Source organism: Meriones unguiculatus, chromosome 18 (assembly GCF_030254825.1).
Source record: "Meriones unguiculatus strain TT.TT164.6M chromosome 18, Bangor_MerUng_6.1, whole genome shotgun sequence".
Taxonomy (NCBI): domain Eukaryota; kingdom Metazoa; phylum Chordata; class Mammalia; order Rodentia; family Muridae; genus Meriones; species Meriones unguiculatus.
In genome coordinates, this window is record NC_083365.1 from 70125001 (window position 1) to 70143716 (window position 18716).

The following is an 18716-nucleotide window of genomic DNA, read 5'->3' on the forward strand; positions in this document are numbered from 1 at the left end:
TTTCAAATCATACACTCCCCTGTCTTCTACAGTTTTCCATGCCCATTTCCTCTTTTACTTTCACTGAATGGCCCAGCCACACAGAGAAAATGGAGGCAATCAGAAGAGGGCTATTGCTCCTGCTAGCACCTCTGAATGCACTCAGCTCTGTGTGTAGGCGTGACACTACTTTGTTATTATCTATCGTGTTACCCTTTACTAAAAACATCTCAATGTGTGGCCTAAATCCTACCCTTTGACCATCTTCAAGAATGACCATCTAGCAATTGCTGTCACTTTTCCTGCACATATAACACCTTATTTCAGCAAAGCATCCCTGTCAATACATTGCACTCTAAAATGCACTTCATTAAAACAAAAATCCAGTTGCGTTTCTTTCTGCAGTTATGCAGAGATTCATAACCTTAGTCAAAGAAATAAGAATAAGTCACTGTAATTTTCATCTCTAACTGGGATCCCTTTTTCAGCTTCTACCATCTAAAAGTCTAGGGTGTATAGTGGAAAAGTAGGTAAAATAATGTAAGAGTAGGAGGATGGGAAGGAATACTGTGAAAAGCTCCCTTCTGAACATGACATGCCTACTGTGCTCATGAACTCACAGAAATTGTGGGTGCTTGAAAAAGAGCTAATTATGACCAAGCCAGGCAATATCTCATCATGGATGAGGGAGGAACTATGGCAATGTATGGCTTCGGGGGGAGGATGAAACACTTTCATTTGGGTGTGGCAACTAGTAAGTTTTCTGTGCTCAGTGGATGGTCCCATACCTATGTCTATATGAGCAACAATGACTGAACTTGGATATTAAGAGAAAAGGGAGATGACTAGATGGGGATACATTAGACTGATTCAGGTAGAGCTGGAGGAAAAGATGGGGAAGGATATAATTGTACTTCAATATCTACAGGCGTAAAATTCTCAGCAACAAACTTAGTATTTTTTCATTTGACCTATATCCACGTTCAGTAATAGTTACCATATTGTCTTGTATTTCCTTCCTACCTGGAAATGTCTTGGGAGAGTTGATTCTACTTCTTCTCACCATTTCTTATACATTCTTGGTCCCATTTTAATCATGCTTCCATGACTTCACAGGAAACTCCAGCATCTTGATCTCTGTGTTATTATAATCAATGTTCTGTTCTGCAGACAGTAATCTGACCCCAGCAACACTAAAAGGACAACTTTGTCCAGTTGCATTTATGTTCTTCAGCTGGACTCTGAAACTGAGTCCAACGTATTACGATGTGTATACACTGAGGAACTAGAACCTGAATCTCCAGCATGGATTTCTCTTCGTGTTTAGATGCATATACCTCCTTGGCTACTTGATATTCTCACTTGGGTGTCTCTGAAATATACTCTGCAACGTAATCGATTTTATGTGCTAAACTGACTAAGTTGTGCTGCACAGGTGTTTGATCACACATGATAGTAGGTGTTGCTTTTATTTTTTAAATGCAATTAATATTTAAATGAGCACACTCCGACTAAAAAAAATTACTCTTTATATTGCACTGTAAGCTTACCTCATTATTCACATGCTTTATATACAAGATTTGAGGTCTCTGTGGAATAATGAATTTTTCCTACAGACTGCCTTTGGATTCAAGACCACAGCACCATTGCTTGCCAAAATTTATAGCTTGTTGTCCTCCTGTACATTTCATTTTTTTTAAGTTCTTAAAGATATTGCTATTTTATTAATTACACTTTACTCACTTTGTATCCCACCTATAGCTCCCTCCCTCTTCCCCTCCCAAACACACTCTTCTCCCTCCCTCTTCACCCCTCATGGCCCCCCCAAGTCCACTGATAGGAGAGGTCCTCCTCCCTTCCATCTGACCCTAGCCTATCAGGTATCATCAGGAGTGGCTGCATTGTCTTCCTCTGTGGCCTGGTAAGGCTGCTCCCCCCTGAGGGGGAGGTGATCAAAGAGCAGGCCACTGAGTTCATGTCAGAGACAGTCTCTGTTCCCATTACTAAGGAACACACTTGGACACCGAGCTACCATGGGCTACATCTGTGCAGGGGTTCTAGGTAATATCCATGAATGGTCCTTTTTTAAGATCACTATTTATTTATTTAGTGTGTGTTCAGGAATATGCACACATACACATGTGTGTCATGGTGTACACATAAAAGTCAGAGGACAGCTTTTGGAGTTGTCTGTGTGCTTCAACTATGTGATTCCTGAGGATCAAACTCTGAAAGTTAGGTTCGGTAGAGGTGACTTTGCTAGGCCATCTCACTGTCTCCAGCTGCAAGGTTTAGACTTCTCATCTACTGTCCCAGTAGTTCCAATTTTAAATTAATTGTGAACTCTTTTCCCTCTTCCTGGGATACAAAGTGAATAAATTTTAATAAATAAATAAATAGAATCTAGCAATGAACAGAAAACAAATATTTGCAATTTTGGAAGAATAACATGAATGTTAACTAGGTAGACATTCTCAGAAGATAAAGATCTTTGATTTAACGTACACATTTAAACAAAGCTACCATTTTAGCTTATTTCCATAATACTTCCTGAAACAAAGATAATTGGATATTCTATAATTAAAATAGTATTGCTATACAAATTAATCTTACAGAGGTAAACATTATAAGTTTAAAGTTAGTTTTAAAGTATTTTCATTAATAAGCACATTTACAGTATATATTATATTACAATTATCAAATATTTGGACCAATGAAAAAAAAATGATGACATACATAGTCCCATACCATCCATTATACAGAAGGATTTATTTATATCATGATTTATTTTCCACTGACATAAGGTCAAGATCCCTATTTTCACATTCACATTTGTAAATTCCACTTAAGTTGGGCCTGCATATGTTTTATGCCAATGGCAAGAACAAAGACAAGCAAGACTGATTTTATGCATTAGCAGAAAATTAAGGGAAGGCCATGTATTTGAGCACTACAGTCCATAGAACTTGTACTAAAGCAAGGTGCGATTAAGTTTCTGGACCTGTGCACTTGGCAAGCTTTCATCTATTCAAGTTCTGGCATTCGGCCCTTAATGGACCTTTTAATTAATGCAGACCTTCATACTTCCCATTTCCCTTTACCTATTATCATATACTCAAGGACAGGCTAGAGATGAGCCCTGTAGAAATGGCTAGTATGACAGAGAGGATTGATGCACATGGGTACTGATGCCAAGACAGAAACAGAAGCAACTGTTAGTATGAATCTCTGCTCTGAGATGAGGCCAGAAAACTCCCCAGGGGTGTTATCAAGACTGGAATTGATCATATAGGTAGTCACATAAATCAAGTAATAATAACAATGAAATTGACCAAGGCACAGCCCTAGGAGCAATGCTAAATGTAAGAGAGAAGGGGAAGGGAGTGAGGAAAAAGAATAAAAAAGGAAGAATAGATATGGTAGGAGGAGCTAGGACAGTGGAAGGAAGAAGACAAAGAGGATGATAGCAAGGAGGAGGCAGAGAAGGAAGAGGAGCAAGAGGAGGTCAACGAAGAAGAAACAAAGGAAGAGGAGAAGGAAGAAAGGGAAAAAGAATAAGAAGAATGTGAAGAAAAAAAGAAAGAGTGACAAAGATGTGTCAGGCCAGTCAGGAAGATAAGAGCAGGAAAATAAAATTCCTCGGGGAATCAGGTGAATAAGTGTGGAGCAGTGGCAAGTTCCCAGACTAGGGACAAAGTACAAGAAGAGCATCAGGATGTCTGTCTCCGAGTAGGCAATCTGGCCTCTTATCAGATGTCCAGACACTAAACTCTGCTGCAAAGCCTCTTCTATAGTCAGAGTTATTCTTTGAGATCTGGCTTTGGACATCTTCCTACATTTGTTGATCTTGGATACGTTCTTTCCTCAAATTGAAGATTCCTCATCACTTTTAAATTTACTCTGCTGTTTGCTTGGACCTTACAGGAGTTATTAACTATTTAAGCAAAGCTTCCTTCAGATTTTTTCCATACATAATAGCAGAGTTCCCGGGACAAACTGAAATACATTAGTGAATACCTATTGTCATGAAATGTATCTCAGCATTAAAAATTGCCATAAAAATGTGCATTGTGGAAATGATAGCTTATTCAAAAACAATTTCTGACGCCACATAGGGTAAAAAAATCTATTAATTATTCACATAAGTGGAATTAACTGGTTCTCTACTATACAATTGGAAATAAAATAAGTGCTAGGATGAAAGATGAGAACGAGAGAAACCTGCCTGTTGGGGGACCTTAGACACAGAGGGGCAATTCCAGGTACCAGGAGAGGTCAGACATCCAGAGACCTGCCTGTTTCCATGCCACACTGAAGCCCGCTTGCCATCATGCCATGAAACACAAGTACAGAAGGCCACCCAGATGCCTGTCAGCTGTAAGCCCCACCACTTCAGTGTGCAAGTATGTGGTGACAGATGGGAAAGAAAAGAGAATCGAACAGTTTGACCATTATGAAAGAAAATGGAACTAGAGATTCAAAGGTGGAAAAGAATAACCTGTTGAGAATAGCCAGCCCTGCCACCTGGGGCTATGGCAAATTCTCAGCCTATTTCTTGGTATGAAGCCATGCATAGGCCGGTGTCAATGTACCTAGCTCATATTATTACCACTAGAGACCATGGGGAACTTTCCTGGTCTGGGAAGTTGCCTGGGACCAGGTAGATGTCCAAGGAGTGTGCAGAACTGGCCCTGCCCTTCACTGTGGCACTCCAGAGATCTGGTCCCACATCTTACCATTGGGGAGACTAGAATTTGTGCCTCACTGGGGCAGCACAGTGGAGCTGAACCTGATGGCAGGGGTAGGGGGATCCAGCCCCTGAGGGCATGAGCATGGGAGAGGTGACCCATCCACTTATCTGTTTTGAGATGGCAAAGAGGTGATGACCTTCCCACCTTTCACCCCTTGTCACCTGTGGCATTTGGGAGACCTGGCCCAGGGGTCAAGAGTGTGGGTGAACTGCCCCTGCCCCTCACTAGCTGGGAAGTGGGCCTTGCCCCTCACCTGGGCAGCAACAGTACAGTTGGCTTTGATGGCAAAGACATGGTTGACCCAGCTGGCCCTGAGGATGTGAGCACTGGAGAGCTGGCCCAGGCCCTGTCCAGTTGCAGCACTTGGGACAGTGAGCCCCATGCCTTGACTGGGCAGCACAGTGTAGCTGGCTCTGGTGGCACTGGTGCAGGTGAGCTGGCCCCAAGGACATGAGAGCCAAGAGCTGACTCCTGCTGGTGGCTGGTTTGGGCAGGCTAGCTGAAACAGTGCTGTAGACCTTGCCCTGGTGGTGCAGAAAGGAACTGCTAGCATGCTGACCAGCGCGGCTACACCCAGGCCCAGATCCAGGGCTTCCAGGTGGCCCACCCAAAAATGGACATTTCTGTGAACTCTTGGAGAATGAAAAAGGGCCAGTTCTGCTGACCCGAAGCTGTAGAATCTCCACGACACTGGGTAACAACAGGATAATGATGAAAAGTCACAGTGAGGATCCTGTATTAATGGTGTGGTAGAAGCCAGAGGCCTGACCCAACTCACTGCAATGAAATTTGTGGGACACACTGAGACAACACAGCTTCCACAACTAAATGTTCTCTATTTGTTTTGTTTATTTGGTTGTTTGGGTTTTTTAATTTTAATTTTGTTTGCAAGGGATAAAGGTAGATACAAGGGGACAGGGAGATGAGTTGGACTAAGGTGCATGAACAAACTCACAAAGAATCAATAAAAACTTGGAAAAAAGAGATGACTACAGAGTGCCATACCTAGAAGTCAGCAGAGAGACTCTGACAGGGAAAGATGGAGTTCTAGCTTATGCATTTTTTCTCTGTATTTGGGCAAGGTGTTTCTCTTGTCTTATAATGCATTCACTTGTCCATCAGTGATAGGATGACAAGGTCAGACAATGTCATTTACAAAGCCAGTTTGTTCAAGGATGAAGTAGAATCCTGAAATCTCATCCTATGTAAGTACAATTTCAAGTATGAAAATCACACAGCTTTTTAACATAATACCTAACAGTTCCTCCTAAACCTGATACAACAGGTTAGTAAAATGGATGGGAATGGTAAATGAATTTCTTCACAACATCATGTGTGTGTACTCAGTTTTTGACCCTAAATCAAACACACACACACACACGTACACATGTTTGTGTAAATATATTCTATGTCTAAGTATATATAGATGAATATACATATATGTATATGTATAAAAATTGTAAATGAATGTATGTAAATGTGTGTAGGCTTGTGTATGTTAATGCATCTGGCTATGCAAGTGTACACACATACGTGTAGGTGTAGATTTGTATATGTGTGTGTGCAAATCTAGTTATATATAATTGTATGCATCTACATATGCCTATATAAAAATGTATGTAAACATGTATATTTGTATGTATAAAATTTTTTCAGCCATAGGGTAGACAGAGTTCCAGAGGCATTAGGTTTGAGTGGAGTACTAAGAGTTGATTACATTTTTTTACAGAAGGGCAAATGAACAGGAGGTATGAAATTGGCCTCCAGCCCACCACGCTGAACCAGGGCAGAAACCCACACCTGGATTTCAGTCAGAAACCAAGCTGTCCTGGAGTTGCCTCCACGCAGAGTATCTGCAGAGTGTATTCTTGATGTCCAATCAGCTTTCATTCATCATGCCGCAGATGCAGCTGCATTTGCAGTCACGATTGACACATTTAACATTTAGTTTAATGAAGATAAGGATTTCTCTAATTCAGATATATTTGTGTTATTTGAATACATTGTTCTGATCACAAAAGTAACGCTAACTTATTGAGTTTTAAAAGTACAGAGTATTTAAAGAAGAAATCTAATTTATGCATGTCTTAGTTACTTTTTTATTGCTGTGAAGAGACAGCACAACCAAGGCAACTTATTACAAAAGCATTTAATCGGGCACCTTGCTTACAGATTCAAAGGAGGAGTCCATGATCATCTCGGTATAGAATACTGTAGCAAGCACACAGGCAGGTGCTGAAGCCTTAGCTGAGAGCTTATATATCATTATTCATAAGTAGCAGGTATAGAGAGAGATCAGTCCTGGCATGGACTTTTAAATCCTCAATGCCCTCCCCAGTGGCATACCTCTTCACAACAACAATGGCAGCAGCAGCAAAATATGTCCTAATCCTTCCTCCCAGAAAGTTCCACCAACTATAGACCAAGGACTCAATTATATGAGCCTATGGAGACATTCCCACTCAAACCAGTACAATATCCGCCTTGACAGACAAAGAGAACCGACCCTAGGGTCTGAGTACCATGGAGGCCGCAGCATTTGCTGCTTCTGATATTCTTCACGTTCATCGATTATACTGACTCACAGCCTGTTTTCTGATCTCTTTGTGTTTCTTGTGTTTCTCTTTGTGTCTTTTCTCGACATTACAAGAGATGGCCACTCCCTGCTCAGTAGAAGGAGCTTTGCGGGTTTTTCAGATCAGTTTACTTGATACTCTCTCTGACCATGCTACTGAGACCTGTTTCTTCCTCAGGTGACCTCCTCTTGGGAATGAGCCGCGGCTAAGATGCCATGACTTCATTGCACAGTGCTGGTGACCACACATCACAAAAAACTGGAGTGTGGACACTGCATACCTAGGAACATAGCTCAGAAGCCAGTATCTTTTCTACCATAGCAAATTCTGGGGAGTAGACTCAGGACATCAAGCTCCATGGCAAGGACCTTGCCTTCTGAGCCACCTCACTTGCCCAAATAACATTTCTAACATAAAGAAACATATCACCAATCAAAATCCTTCATTGCTCCTGGTATAAATGGGATGTCCTATTAACTCCCCAGCAACCATCTACTAGATCTACATTGAGTTAGGAATAAAAATAGGCCATCATCCCTCCCAGTAACATTTTAAGTTCTTGATTTCCTTAAATAACAAGAGTAAAGATTGAGAAGAAAGACCTACTTAATATACTAAATATCTAAGGATGGTCAATACACACACATTTTCTCTATATTTAATAAACTTCTAAAATGCCTTAGTCAAGTTGGGTGTGGTGGGACATTCCTGTAATCCCAGCACTCAGGTAGGCAGGAATGAGCAGATCTCCATGAGTTCATGGCTAGCCTCGTCTACAAAGCAAGTCCAAGACAGCCAAGGTTACACAGAGAAACCCTCTCTCAAAAACAAAGAAACAAAAGTTCTTAGTCACTGTACCAAGGAAATCTCTTAATCCAGTTATTCCAGTATCATAGGAAACAAAGGATCAAACACTGGACTGGTGTGGAGGAATTCAGATGGTGTCACTAAAAACGCATTATTCAGGATTTCTTCCAAGAATGGAAAAGTCACACTGCAAGAATTAAGATTAAATGTACTCAAAACTCATTTTGAACAATTCCAAGGAATTTAAATCTATAAACCCCACAAGAATACACTCTTTCTTTATGAGTGATTTATTTGAATTTTAAGGTCTGTCTTCTTAGCCATATTGTTTAAGATGGTGTACTTTTCATGAATATAAAAATCTATAGTTTAATTACTAAGGTATTAAAATCCATATTAACATTACATTATGACCCAATATAACTTCTCCCTGTGTTATGATAAAGCTGCTGTATTGGTAAACATTTTATCAATGCCAATAGTAGCTATTTACAAATAGTCAGTTACAAGTGAACAGTCTTTTGTAGGATCATCTTTGTCCTCCCAAATCATCACCCACCACTCTTACTTCCTTTAGCTATAATTCTGAGCCTTTAGTAATAGGATTTGAAATTTGTTGCAAACCTTTATCTGGGAGAGACATCTTTTGTTGTTGTTTGTCACTATTTTCAGTCTTTTTTTTTTCTGTTTTCATATTTCTTTTTTTTTCTTTTTTTTTATTTATTTTCAGTCTTAACAATCATCTATGAAGCTTTTTTTTGTCTGTGATCCAGCAACTATGTGGAGCATAGAGGTCACAGCACAAAGAAACATCCATCAACATGGATACTCTCAGGGAAGCCTGTGGTGGACAGCTCAAATCACTTCAGTAGGATATATCTCAATGTTTTCAAGAGTTTTGCAATCCAGTCATTGAATAAAGTCATACTCATAATTAGAATATGAGAATGCCCATAGCACTAATATACACTGTAAGCACCTCATCCCAGTAGCTAAAGATTTATCAGTTAAAATCTTGTCAGAACATTATTGGGGAACCAAGAACTACTATGAACAGCCACACACACACCCACACGCACACACACATTATATATATAGTTGGATAGGATGTAGAGTATTTTTTTAAAGAGAATATGAAGGCAGTAATATGGATAAGGACAAAAATCACAATTAGGACGGAGATTTGGAAAGTGACAGATTCTCACTATGTATTCCTAGCTGGCCTAGAACTCTAGGAAGAACAGGTTAGCTCAAATGCACAGCAGTTGGCCTGCTTTGCCCCTGCCTCTCGAGTGCTGTGATGAAACACGTGTGCCAGCATTGCCTGGTGACTAAACACGTGTGCCAGCATTGCCTGGTGATGAAACACGTGTGCCAGCATTGCCTGGTGATGAAACACGTGTGCCAGCATTGCCTGGTGATGATTAAACAAACATGTGTGCCAGCATTGCCTGGTGACTAAACACGTGTGCCAGCATTGCCTGGTGACTAAACACGTGTGCCGGCATTACCTGGTGATGAAACAAACACGTGTGCCAGCATTGCCTGGTGACTAAACACGTGTGCCAGCATTGCCTGGTGATTAAACAAACACGTGTGCCAGCATTGCCTGGTGACTAAACACGTGTGCCAGCATTGCCTGGTGATGAAACACGTGTGCCGGCATTGCCTGGTGACTAAACAAACACGTGTGCCAGCATTGCCTGGTGATTGATTAAACACGTGTGCCAGCATTGCCTGGTGACTAAACATGTGTGCCGGCATTGCCTGGTGACTAAACATGTGTGCCGGCATTGCCTGGTGACTAAACACGTGTGCCAGCATTGCCTGGTGATGAAACACGTGTGCCGGCATTGCCTGGTGACGAAACACGTGTGCCAGCATTGCCTGGTGACTAAACACGTGTGCCAGCATTGCCTGGTGATGAAACACGTGTGCCGGCATTGCCTGGTGATGAAACACGTGTGCCAGCATTGCCTGGCACTTTTTTCCTCTTCCTTCCTTTCCTCTTCTTCTCCTAGCCATACTTTCTCCCTCTCTCCATTAATTTTCTTTGCTCTTTCTTTCTTTCTTTCTTTCTTTCTTTCTTTCTTTCTTTCTTTCTTTCTTTCTTTCTTTCTTTCTTTTTTCTTTCTTTCTTTCCATTGTATCCCAGAATATAGCAGAAATTAAGATCCTTCTGCTTCAGCCTCCCTAATGCAGCTGCTACAGGGTTGGGTCTCCAGGTTGGGCAGTCACTGTTCTTTCTAAAGCAAAGAACTCTGTTTTCACGGGATGCTCAAAGCAGAGGCCTGGTAAATATGCTTTGACATTTAATAACAGGCTTAAAAATAATATGGTGTCTATTGGCCTTTAATACTAGCGAAATATTGAAAGTAACGAGAGTAAACATACTTATGTGAGAAAGGAAAGCCATCTTTGAAAGTAAGAACTCAGACCCTCAACAAGAGAAATAATGTCTATAAACCATATGCTACAAATTTAATCCATGTACAGTGCAAGGAATAATGTCTGTATTCCCAGGGCTTGCCTTCAGTACTTCCAGCAAGGAGACATCACTCTTCTAGAAAACTTGCTCATGTGCTTAGCAATCACAGGCTTTTTGCCATGAACGTCCTACAAATCTCATAGATGATGAGTGTTCAGCTTTTCAGTGGACAGCCTGAGGGGGTAAGCTCAGTAAGAGAACACGTGCCTATCATGCAATAGAACCCCAGATCCCACAATTTAAACAAAGGGAAAAAAATGACAGTTTAGACCTTCAGATTTTTCCAAGTCTCGATTCTCCAGAAAACAGTCTTCAGCTGAGGCAGCTAAATAGAAGGCATTAGCATACAAAAATGATTGGTCAGAACTGGGAAGGGAACTCACTTGGTAGACCTCTTCTCTAACACAAGGGAAGCCTTGAGTCTGCTCCACAGGGCTGCATAAACCCGCTACGATGGAGCCTCAGCACAAAGGAAGAAGAGGCAAGAGGATCCAAGGTCATCATCAGACAGCCTGGGTTACATGAGATCCTACCTCAAAAGAACAGAATTTTTTTTTTACTTTTTTTTTTATTTTTCATCAATTACACTTTATTTATTCTGCATCCCCCCATAAGCCCCTTCCTCCTCCCCTTCCAATCCCACCCTCCCTCCTCCCTCTGCATGCATGCCACTCCCCAAGTCCACTGATAGGGGAGGCTCTCCTCTCCTTTCTGATCTTAGTCTATCAGTTCACATCAAAAGTGGCTGCATTGTCCTCTACTATGGCCTTGTAAGGCTGCTCCCCCCCCAGGGGGAGGTGATCAAAGAGCAGGCCAGTCAGTTCATGTCAGAGGCAGTCCCTCTTCACATTACTATGTAACCCAATTGGACTCTGAACTGCCCTGGGCTACATCTGTGCAGGGGTTCTGGGTTATCTCTATGAATAGTCCTTGGTTGGAGTATGAGTCTCTGGGAAGTTCTCTGTGTTCAAATTTTCTGGTTCTGTTGCTCTCCTTGTGGAGACCCTGTCCTCTCCAGTTCTTACTATTTCCCAGTTCTTACATAAAATTCCCTTCACTCTGCCCAACAGTTGCCCATCAGGCTCAGCATCTGCATTGATAGTCTGCAGGGCAGAGGCTTTCAGAGGCCCTCTGTGGTAGGTTCCTAGGTTGTTTCCTGTTTTCTTTTCTTCTGATGTCCATCCTCTTTGCCTTTCCGGATGGGGATTGGACATTTTAGTTAGGATCCTCTCTCTTGCTTAGTTTCTTTAGATGCACAGGTTTTAGTGGGTTTGTCCTATGTTGTATGTCTATATGAGTGAGTATATACCATGTGTGTCTTTTTGCTTCTGGGACAACTCACTCAGGATGATCCTTTCCAGATCCCACCATTTACCTGCAAATTTCATGATTTCCTTATTTTTCATTGCTGAGTAATATTCCATTGTGTAGATGTACCACAATTTCTGCATCCATTCTTCATTTGAGGGGCATCTGGGTTGTAAACTTGTACAACCACTCTGGAAATCAATCTGGCGCTTTCTCAGACAACTAGGAATAGCGCTTCCTCAAGATCCAGCCATACCACTCCTGGGCATATATCCAAAAGAGGCTCAAGTACACAAAAAGGACATTTGCTCAACCATGTTTGTAGCAGCTTTATTTGTAATAGCCAGAAGCTGGAAAGAACAGAATTTTTGGTCTACTCTACTTAAGCTCTCTAATCACTTCTCTTAAAACTAGGTTCCAAAATCTTACAGACAAGGCAATATTGCAGTCCTTCATTGAAGACACTACTGAAACTATGAGATTCATGTGCTTTACCATGGTAAAAGTACACACTTTTCCCCTTAATTACCAAGTCATGTGACTTTTGAGCAGCTGTTATTCACAATGGAGTAAAGTAGACTTTCCATGTATATTTTTCCTTCTATGAAATGTCTTGAGATTTGCACCATGGGAAAGTCTTACAATTTACATATAATTATTTCAAAATGAAGCAAAGAAAAAAATCACAAAGCAGAGGCCAAAAAAATTAATCTAATTTTCTATCAGAATATTAATGCAATGGTGAGTATGAAAATTGTTGTGATATTTAATTTCTTTTAACAAAAGAACTATTTAAGATGACTATTGTCTAAATTCTGTCACAGGACTTTTGAATGTTAATATTCATAATGTATTAAAATTTTGAAGCAAGGATGCATATTATAACATTGTAAAAATGAGTAATATGTAAATATTTGGAGATAAGCATTTTAATGTAAGATAAAAAAAAGACATTGAAAAGAAGCTCATTAGGAAAATTTAAATTGTAACTTGAATGTTAACACTAATTTGCTATATTTTAGTTATATAGAGACCTGGGGAGATGGCTCAGAGGGTGGGAGCAGCTGTTGCAGGAATGTAAGGACATGCGTTCAAATCCCCAGCACCCAAGTATAAAGTAGGGCATGGTTGTGTGTGTATGTAACTCATGGAAGTACAAGGAAGAACCAGGAGGATTGCTGAAGCTTGCTGGCTGACAGTTTCACTCAAGATTCACTGAAAGAGCATCTCAGTGAAATAAGGTACAAGACACCGGATGTCCTTCTCTGAAGTTCATGCATGTACTTGGATGTATGTTCCCACCCAACTACATATACCCCACACACATACATACATGTATACAGATTTTAAATATATAGGCATGTGCATACTTGTGTGTGTACCCCTAAATCTCCTATACATGATCCTTTTTATATCCAACTGAAAGAAATCAAGATGCTTTTGGAATGAGATAATTCCCTGTTAGCTTGTAACTGTGACTGATAGTGAAACATTTGGGGGGGAGGTGATGAGATGGCTCAGCATGGAATGGTGCTGGCTGCCAAATTTGACAGCCCAAGTTTGATTCTCAGAAACTCATAGAGGAGATAGAGAGAGCTGACTCCTGTAAGTTACCCCCTAACGTGCACTATGTCACTCATGTGACACAGAAGAAATTATTAGTGAACACATAAACAAAACTTTGCATTTCCATAGGAGAAGACGGTAGATAAAGGCATGAAGAAAGATCAAGCCAAAGAGAACAAGGATGATCCAAGGTCACCCCAGACAGCCTGAGCTACAGGAGACAGAGGGTGCTGTTTGTCATCAATGTAAACACTTAACAAAATGTCGGGTAAAAAGAAGGAAAATATACTGACTTGACTTTTTAAAGGGAAATGTTCTTACTGCTATCTAATAATGCAAGATTTTAACATGCTTGGAAAATGATATGTATTATATACAAGTGATCTTTCAATTACATGTTGGAACATTTTATATTAGCATTAATAATGACTTTTTTTACCATTCTAGTTGTTAAATTTTGTTTGTTTGTTGATGTGTGTGTATGAGAGAGTTTTGCTATGCTATATAATCCAACAGATCCTCAAATTAACAGAATTATTTCTCCTGTCTCAGTATCCCAAGTACTGGCATGACAAGTGTACACCACCATGCCTTGCTATAATTACTGCTTTCTGTACTTATCATGACTTGAAATAAACCTGTCAGCTACTTGGAAAATTAGCCAATATTTCTAATAATACTCCATAAACAAAAATGACAACCAAATGAAAAATGTTGAAAAATATATTTTATTAAAATTTACAGAGAAATGATTATGACTTATTTTCTTTTTTTTAAGAACTTATTTTTTTTTTTTACATTGAAAGATTTGTCAAGCTCTTCACCTCACTTTGAGAGTTTGTGTGATTAATGAGCAGCAGCTTTTTCATGAAATGCTTGGAGCTGTACAAGTCCTCTGCCTATAAGATCTGACCAGTTCATTGAGTAGGAAGTTTCTCTTGAACACTAGTGTTAAGGGGGGTGGGAAAAGGACATCCTAGAAACCTTATGTGTGATGTTGAGATGTGGAAAGCAAACCCAAACCAATTCCAGCTTCACTTTCTGTGCTTTACAATTTTGTCTTCCTCTTGAGTCTAGCTCTCTGGAAACTGCCTCTCAGCAGGCAAAGCGCTTCCCCCTTCCCCAATCCCAAGATATGTGAAGAAGTTCTGGTCCACCCGTAGTCCTGGGAATGGCCAAAAGTTGAACGAACAACCACACAGGGAAAGAAAGGGCCTGAAGAGTGGAGGTTCTGAGCAGCTGGCAGTGTATAACAGCTCTGAAATATTCTGTCAGCCGATGACCTAAGCTACCAAGACTTCTTACTTGGTTCTGACTAGTGGGTCCTTGGACTGCAGAGTATCCTTGCCCAGATTTTCAGTCTATGTCTGTAATTTCCTTTTGCCTACCTCCAAACTGCAGAAGACCCCAAGTAGCCCATACCCCAAAATAAAATAAGCACAATGTCTGACTGGGATTAAAGTAAAGTGGGAGAAAAAGATGAAAGCTAATGATATCTCATGTGTGCACAAGGCAATCTTACATGACTCAATTTCTAGCACAGCCAGTGAGACACTGGGTAGTGCATGGGACTAGGGAACTGTGGCGATTACCTCATGGAACTGCTAGCCTGACCACCATGGACTTAAGCTGGACCTCAACAACAGAAATAAGAAAAAGCTTACACAAACATGGAAACTGAACAACTTGCTACTCAATGACAGCTGGGTCAGGGAAGAAATTAAAGTCTTTCTAGAATTCAATGAAAATAAAAGCACAACATACTCAAACTTATGGGACACAACAAAAGCAGTGCTAAGAGGAAACTTCATAGCACTAAGTGCCTTCAAGAAGAAATTTGAAACATCTTATTCAAGCAACTTAATGGCTCACCTAAAAACTCGAGGTGAAATTAAAGGAATTAATGCTCAACTAAAAGGAGGCTTGATGGTGTTCAATCAGAGGATTGACCTCGTGCAGGAGCAAATTGATACCCTATGGCAAATCGCTCAACTTGGCTGTCAATGGAAGTATGCTGGACTTTGAGTCACTAGCATACAATATGAGAATTTTTCCCGTGCTGCAAATCTGTCTAAACAATTGTCTAGCTATATTTTAGGTAATTGGACTGGAGAATTCGATACTAAGATGGAGCAGCTGTGAGTGGCCATTGTCATGGTAAATTCTACCAGAGTGGACGCAGGACTAGCCACAGGATTATCATCATGGATTGCTGCAGCCATGAATCATCTGAAGGAATGGGCGGGCATGGGAGCGTTAGTAGGCCTTCTGGTGTTGGTCACCTTGGTTTGCCTGTGGTAAAAATGCAAGATTAGAGTCTCGCAACAGAGTAATGCAGCCATGACCATTCAGGCCTTTACAGCCACTGAAGCAGGACAGTCTCCCCAAGCATGGTTGGCTACCATAAAAAGCTAAAATGTTACGCTCAGGATGCGAGGCTAAGCACTGCACTCAGGGTCAGCCGCTTTGGACCCAGAGAAGAGCATGTCTGATTGCATGCGGGTTGATGCCTCAGGTCCCACCTCTGAGAAAAAGGTATCGGACGGGTCTGATGCTCTTTGGGTGGATGACACCTAAATGAACATCAGTACAAAGTCCCAATTTATTTCTAATATCAGAGATCAGACCTCTACTCTTGCCTGATGCGTCTAAAACAAAAAGGGGGAACTGTAGAGAGCTGCGTAATGCCGCGTCTTAAAGGTGGAGCTGGTTTCTGCCTTCCACCTTCCCGATGGTGAGTGCTCTCTGTCACGAACAATTCCACAATTGGCTAAGGCTGAAGATCTGGCTTGCTTCCATGTATGTGGACCTATCTGCATTGCCCACATGGCACGCTGGGGTTGGCTACCCAGAGGCTATTTAAGCTGTGGGCTGCCTTTCCCCAGGGTCCGAGGATTGTTCAAGGTTCCTGAATAAACTGCATTGAAAAAAAAAAAAAAACAAAAAAAAACAAAAAACAAAAAAAAAACTCGAGGTGGGGGTGGGGAGGAATCAGACACATCCAAGAGGAGCAGACAGCTGGAACTAATCAAACTCAGGGTTGAAATCATGTTGCAATTCTTGTAGAAGTCTAAGGCCAGCAGTTCCAACGGGTAATCTCTGGACTCCAGAAGCTTCTCATTCTTATGTATCTGAATCTTCTTCACACACAGCTACTGCTTCTGAGTGAGGAGGTTGTCGTCCTCATCTCTCTCACACAAGGGTAGTAAGGCATTCTTGAGCCAGTCACTAATGTTCAAAGGGACCTCATCAGCTTGGAATCCAGGCAGTGGGAGATGTATGTGCATGCCTCGATGTAGTCCAGGCTAGTGACCCCTTCTTGGTGCTCTCCAGGGTTCACTCGGTAGCAAAGAAATGTCGGAGGGAGTGGAAGGTCTTGTCACTGCTGCATACCTTCTCAAACTGGCCAGTGAAAACAGGGAAGCTGGTGGGGTGCTGGCACGTCGCGCGCGCGCACACACACACACACACACACACACAGGCCTGTCTTCTAGCTCACACCTTGCAGTGTCTGCAGTGGTGATTCTGTCAGGGGTTGTCAGCTACCACCCCCTCAACAGCTTCCTTGACACAGTTCTGAAATCACCCATAAATGCAGGCTCAAGCAAACACTGTTTTTCTCCAAGGTCTCTACACCTTTCCATTAAAGACATTCAGCATAGCTCAACTCATTGACCTAGGCAGCTATCACATGAGGTGTCTTACACTCTGTGTCATGTTTGAGTCCTTCTGCATTGCTTCTTATTTCTTTCTTATTAAAGATTTTATTTTGTTTCATATGTATGTGTGTGGGTATGTGCACATGGGTACAGTGTCCTCGGAAGCCAGAAGAGGGCATTGGCTTCCTTAGAGCTGGAGTGATAGGCAACAGTGAGCCACCTGACAATGTGGGTTCTGAGAATGGAACCCAGGCCCTTCTGCAAGAGCAAAGCAGTGCACCCTCTTCACCACTGAGCCATCTCTCCAGCCCCACTTCATGTTTTCACTGCCTGGGCTCCTACACTGTTGAAGATGAGTATCCCACTAAATGATGAACCCGGTTGCCTAGCTCCTACTTTGGAGTTCTCACAGGTAATTTTGGGTCTATGTACTTTTAAACATCTTTGTTTGTACATTTATTTTGTGGGGTAGCAAAAAAATGCCTCGGGGTAGAAATACTTGACAATGTGGTAAGAAAACATTCAACTTGTGAAAAAAAATTATCACACTGTTTTCTAGCTGTCAACATCATTGTATATTTCTGAAAAAGGCATTTAGAGGTATTTGTGTGTGTGTGTGTGTGTGTGTGTGTGTGTGTGTGATATAGAAAAAAGAGGGAGAGAGAGAGAGATGTTGTAGCAATATCTGTCACTCCATGATTGCCAGGTTGATATTGCTGATCTAGCTAGGCGGTAGATACATCCTTTTACCTCATGGGTCTATGATTGATCTTCTAGAAGTGGCATGTATGGAGGATTTTGTCATGCTCCAATGGTGGATTACCATAATTTGGTCATGAGTGTACAGGAAAATATATTTGGCATAATTTTATTATTTGTGTGTTCATGTTTGTGAAAGAGAGAGGGGGAAAAGAGAGACACAAAGAGAGAGACAGACAGTGTATTGTGTGAGTTTGTGCGTAGGAATGTGCAAGCATGTGCCTTGTCTCATGACTAAAGATCACTAGGTAACTTTCTGGAGTCATTGCTAACTTCACCTTGTGGCTTCCATAGAAGTGGATTCCCTGGAAGCAACACAGGTTAGGCTTGGGTAACTGGCTTTGCTAGTTGAGCCATCAGGCCCGGCTGTGTTCTCTTGATAGAATATCCAAACAGGCTCTTGAAATTCAAGAGCTCACAGGATCACCTTTCCAGAGCTTCAATAAACCTTGTAGTTCCAAACCTTCTGGTTTCTTACAGTCACTGTGTAAACTGCTTATGAAAAGCTAAGGTTTGTAAAAATTTGTGAAAATGTCACAAACCAGGAAATTAAACTTGATGTATTTTTGTCATTCAAACTTCATCTTTCATAAAGTGACTTTATTTTGAATTTTTGTTTGTTGTCTACTAATTTAATCATTATGCTTATTAATGTCTCCACATTTTGGGTTGTTTCTAAAACTAATTCTGATAACTTGTATTTTGGTAGATACATCTATTTTACATATTTATCACACATTTTAAAATTAAAATGGCTGATAATATTCCATTATTGTTCTTTTTAAAATTACAAAAATATCTATAATAATGTCCCTTTACATTG

The 18716-nt window shown here is 41.0% G+C and overlaps 1 protein-coding gene and 1 pseudogene across 2 annotated transcripts in view; both read right to left on the reverse strand.

Annotated features, from left to right (window-relative positions):
* Dpp10 (dipeptidyl peptidase like 10) overlaps positions 1-18716 on the reverse strand; it is a 1523950-nt gene that overhangs the window by 470763 nt on the left and 1034471 nt on the right. The gene's annotated exons all lie outside the window — the stretch shown is intronic.
* Positions 16415-17192, reverse strand: LOC110544629 (SPARC-like; annotated as a pseudogene).